Here is a 6034-nt window from a genome sequence, read left to right on the forward strand (position 1 = left end):
TGAGTTTTCTAGTGTGTGTATGTATGTATTTATGAGGGCTACTATGTTATATTAAAAATCCAATCCTCTAGATTCAGGTAATTTATATAAATATTAAGTTAAATTTAAATAAACAAAGAACTTTGACAACAAGCTTTAAATAGGAGGAATGGCATGTTCCTGATTATCCTAGTAATAAATATAGAAGATGTGTATACTTCCTTTGATTAAAGATATTCTAAACCTTCAGACTGAACATGTCACCATTTCCACTACTACCCTTTTCTCACTGCTGATCCTGCTGTGTTTTCTTAATCTCCAACCCTGCTCCCTGTAGCACTGCCAGCCCCTCTTTTGGTGTAACATTAGAAAGGTCACGCACTTTCTAATGTCACCCTTTCATACCCAGAACAGGAAGGATGAAGAGATGGAAAAACCAATTCTTTTAATGTTCTAGCATTATAATAATATGACACTTTAAAATTGTCCAGTCAAGGAATAGAAAGTCTAAAGGAAGAAACTGCTTGCTTAAGGACTCTACAGTCACTATATTATTTAAGCTTATTTTTTTAAAAAAAAACATACTCAATTTTGGGGGGGTGGGCTTTTCTCTTCTGTGTAGATGTATACTTAGTATCTTCCAATGCAGACCATCAACAAAATCACATAACAAGAAGAACAACTTACTCCTATTTTTAATCAGTTTATCAGCCTCTCACACTGAGGGAGATCTTTTATACCTGGTCATTAATCCTTTCAATTTCCACTTGTAAATGGATACCATTTTAAGTAGATGACCATGCCTAAATATAAAAACAGGGCCTACTGTTTCCTAGGGTTTTTGTGCACTGCAGGGAGTCTTTCTAAAAGTATCATTTTTATTATAAAGGTGACAAATAATAGTTGGTGATTACTATGTTTAATTTGATGTTATGTTAATTACATTGAAATCAAATTTAGTTTTTATTCTCACTGTATGCACATTTTAAAAAATAACCTTCAGCACATCACTAAAATACAATCTTTTACCAACTGAATATAGAAAAGTTAACTTCTTTAATGTGAAATCTCCCATATAAAGCCTGTTAGAGAAAAAAACCTTTAAAAGAACTAAAATATGTAAATGAACAACTACAAAAACAAGATCTAATTTTTAAAAACATACCAAGTTACTGCAAGTATATCTTTTCCCATAATGATCAAACACAATTTACACTAACATACTGTAGTTTTGAAATGTGGTATGCATAATTTAAGGGATGCAGTGGCTCAGTGGGTTAAGACGCTGAGCTTGTCGATCAGAAGGTCAGCAGTTTGGCGGGTTGAATCCCGAGTGCCGCGTAGCAGAGTGAGCGCCTGTTACTCGTACCAGCTTCTGCCAACCTAGCAGTTAGAAAGCACGTAAAAATGCAAGTAGAAAAATAGGGACCACTACAGTGGGAAGTCCGTGCACCTTTGGTGTCTAGTCATGCCGGCCACATGACCACAAAGACGTCCTCGGACAAGCGCTGGCTCTTCGGCTTTGAAATGGAGATGAGCACCGGCCCCTAGAGTTGGAAACGACTAGCATGCATGTGCATGGGAACCTTTACCTTTACCTTTATGCATACCGGTAATTTAAAAAAGAGGAAAATGCCCAGCATATTCACTGAACATACCAGCCCACCCTTTTTCATCCTGGTTAAAAAATGAAGAATATTGGAAAGATAATCCTATCTGTTGTTCTTTAAATAAGCAACTATCTCTGTTGCTCAGTGAAAACAGGTACACTTGGAAAACCTGAAGGACCAGGTTGAGAACAGACCTACCTAGACATAATATTTGTGTGGTTGCTGAGTTGACTGTCAAACATGACTCAACTCCATAGTTGTCTGTACCTTTTCACTCTCAGCTTTCCCAAAAAGTGATGGGAGGAGGGTGGTGAATTCCTAAGAGCAGGGGGAAGCTATGGAATGCAAGTGAACCTTCTGTTGCCGGAGACCAAGGCCAAGTCATGAAGAATGTTTGACCAGAGCAGACAGTTTTTCCCAAAACAAAGGAACTGAACTCAGTTAGTGAACTATGAACCCTGGTGGCCCAGACGGGAAAGGGGGAGTTACCTATGTGGAAAATCCCAGAACTGTCTTTGCTTCTGCCGTGCCTAGATTGATTTTTCAATAGTTTTGGTCAATCTAAAGAGCCGGGAGTTTCTTTTCTTGTAAGTGCCAAATGGGACGGTTGTCATTGACATTGATTTGAAGGCATATTGTCATCATCTCTTTGCTACCCTAAAGTATGCTGTTAGGAAATCAATGTTGTAGCAAAGGTTTGTACTGCTTCCTAGTGGAAATTGATACAAAATACTGCATGAATAAGAGATCTGAGCGATAATATTGCTAAAGAAAATAAATATTATTCTGGATAAATCAGTAAAAGTTGGGACTCCTGGTATTCATGGTTACAAAATAGAATATTTAATCTCAACGGGGGAAATACCAGATGATTGTGTATTATTATTTGAGGTATAGAATCTGGAGATATATACAATTATAGATTTCTAATATTTGGTAATTAAAGGTTACTTAGCCTGGGATGCACGAGAAAAAGAAATTAGGGGTAGTATTACACTCCCCGGTCCTGTCTAATGTTGTTGTTTCTGTTTTTTTTGGTGTCTAGGATGTTTTGGTGTTTTTCTATTTGATGCACTTTTTAGTACTTTGTAATAATGTTCTTGTTTTTTTATTTAAAATTTGTTTAATAAAATTTAAAAGAAATTTAAAAAAAGAAAGGAAAGTGGTTGATTATAATAAGCAGGGGCAGGCAACTTGGTGATCTCCAGATGTTAATAGACTACAACTACAGAATGTATTAACGCTGCATGTTATTTGATACTTCCGGAGCTTGTAATCCATAATTTCTGGAGGGCATCAGGCTGCCATTGGAGCATTTTTTGCAGTATAAAGAATTAGAATTGAATTCTTACCATTTTTTAAAAAAGCCTGCATCACAGCAGATATTTTTGTTGTGAGCAATCTGAAGGAAAACAAGGTATACAATCTGTTATAAATCCATTTTGTTTTCTCACAATATTTAAGGTAAAGATAAATGAAGGTGCTTTGTAACCTGGAGGTTAGAAAATTTGTATGTTTCTTCATTGACAAACCTCAGGCAAGCTATCACATTTTTCTCTAAGGGTTCTTCGCTCTTTTTTTACCTCGTAAATCAAAGCATTTTTCATGTATTCACTTTCCTCAAAGCTGCTCATTTATCCAAATAAAACTCAGTAAGAATGTGCGTGTTGCTAGAATCTTGGCCTGATTAAGTAGCCAATGCCATATGCCACCAAGCTGCAGAATTTAGGCTGGATTGATGGCACCAGAGAAAGCAGCTTGCTTCTCTCGTCTTCCTTAATTTCATATTATAACTTTAGTTTCTTGAATTCCACAGGATATCTCATTTATTTCTAAAGCAATAAGGGGAACATGTTAAACAGGAAAGGCTTTACTGGGCAGCCTTGCCTCCCTCGATGGAATAGGCACTGAGCTCAGAGACCATCTTGCTTTAAAGGGCAGTCCCTCCCTTCTCTACAGTACAGAGCAGCTACCGATGGAAGGCATAAGAGGCAATCTCTTCTACCCCTCCTCCCAGCCTTGGCATAAAATTGCCAAGGCTGAGCGGTGGAAGAAAAAGCAGCGAGTCAGTGATACGCTTTGGAGAGGGAAATGTAGTAAACCCTGAAGTTCGCTCAGTATCTACTGGCAACTTTGGGAGCTACACTTTAGCACTGAAAAATACTTGACATGTTACTTTTCAGCTTGATTGAGGGGCCTTCACAAACCATGGCAGGCAGTTCTTTTCCTGCCAGCTTTTAGCTGCAAGGGGGAGCTAAATCCTGAGGAACAGAGCCATTTGACAAGAGACCTGATAGATAAAAAGAATCTCTCCCATAATATTCTGCTGGTGGAAATCTGATAGGTATTGTAAATGTATGTAAATAAATGTTAATATTTAAATGTAATATTAACTTTTAACAGGCCTGTGGGTGGGGAAAATAGATTTTGCCCTGAAATGGCAGTGAGAAAGCTGGCTGGCTGTGGCAGGCCTCTGAGCCAAGAGATTGCTCAATCCTGATGTGTACAAAGGAAGAGTAGAAAGAACCAGACTCTCCAATTGCCAAAACCAGAATGGCTCTGGAGGACAATAGCCAAGGATTGGAGGGAGGCAGCTGCTTAAAATGACCAATAGGAGTTGACAAAATCCCATCTTACCTGCCTCACCAATGACATCATCAGTGAGGCATCCTAGATTGGATTAAGTCCATGGCAAACGTTGTGTCAGGAGGAGAGGGAGAATAATAATTTAAAGCTGGAATTGCAAAAGAGGACTTGAAGCTGATTCTGCTATGGACTACAAATGAGAAGAGGCAAAGTCATCAAGACATGTCACATGAAAGTGTTAACTGGAGCATCTTTATGCAATGATTAGTGGGAAACACCAGGATGAACACTTGTTATGCTGCAATATTGCCATCTAGTGTCAGGCTATTAGAAATAAAAAAGAGCATGTATGATTCATGTTCATTCCATTAGTATAGAACTGAACGTTAAGTATTAAATGATTTCTTACAAGAGGAGAAATGTGTATATGTGGAAGTGGAGAGAGAACGAAGTCCTTTCCTACCTTATCTATCTCTACTGTAGTTCATAAGAAAAGCTCTGCACCTGGAGAATGATTTACTGCAGGGCACTCAAGGGTAAAAATGGCCAAAGGCTAATTATCCTTAAAAAAGGCAGCAGAAACAGATTCAAGCCAGGCAAGGCGTGAGCCGGTGTGTTTTCTCAGGCTGATTATTCTATTTATTTTCTATCCCAACTTTCTACCTAAGAGGCACTTAAAATTTATAGCAATCTAAAGCAAAATACAAGCAAGTAAAAACAAATAATTCAAATTCTTACTATTTGCAACTTAGCAGGTGTGGTTAAAGGAAGGTGTTAATTGTTTTTCTGGGGATGGATAAATGCTGTCTTAGTTGGGAATAGTGTATGAGAAGCTTGTCCGACCTAGGCCTTTCATGCTAATCTTGCTGCTTTATCAAAGCCACAATGAAACAGGCAGAGTTGTCCCTCAAATAATCAGGCCCAAAAGAATAAATTTCCACTATTATCTGCTGTATTAAGAATTGCATTATTATTCTTAACACACAATATCATAAAACTGTATTAAGTATTCCATTATTATTGCTAATATCGAGTATCATAAAGCTATAAAAGTCAATGCTACTTCCTCAAAATTGCAATGCAGTGTTCATTTTCTTTGAACTTTGCACTAAGCGTATTTGGAAGCACTTTGAGTAACTGAAATTGTTAAAAATTGACGGCCACATACATCATAAATATGTTCAGTTTTTGAGAGCAAATGTATCCTGTGTAAATCACGTCATGGATCACCTGATAACCATGCCTGGACAACTGCCAGTACCTTTACTCTGAAATCTTACAATTCCCATCTGCATACTCAATTACACAAGCTTAGATTTCTGTGTAAGTCTCCTTCCATAAAAGGAGAAATCTGCAAGAATACCACTCTCTAAAAAGCATTCACCACGATGTAAAAGATATTGTGACTCTAGAAAGTGAACAGAGAAAAGCAACAAAGATGATTAGGGGACTGGAGGCTAAAACACATAAGGAACGGTTGCTGGAATTGGGTATATCTAGTCTAATGAAGAGAAGGACGAGGGCTGACATGATAGCAGTGTTCCAGTATCTCAGGGACTGCCACAAAGAAGAGGGAGTCAAGCTATTCTCCAAAGCACCTGAAGGCAGGACAAGAAGCAACTGATGGAAACTAACAAAAGAGAGAAGCAACCTAGAACTAAGGAGAAATTTCCTGACAGCTAGAACAATTCATCATTGGAACAACCTGCCTCCAGAAGCTGTGAATGCTCCAACACTGCAGGTTTTTAAGAAGAGGCTGGACAGCCATTTGTCTGAAATTGTATAGGGTTTCCTACCCAAAGGGATTGGATAAGATGACCTCCAGGGTCCCTTCCATCATCATCATCATCATCATCATC

This window comes from Vipera berus (genome assembly GCF_964194415.1).
Source record: "Vipera berus genome assembly, chromosome: 6".
NCBI classification, from domain to species: domain Eukaryota; kingdom Metazoa; phylum Chordata; class Lepidosauria; order Squamata; family Viperidae; genus Vipera; species Vipera berus.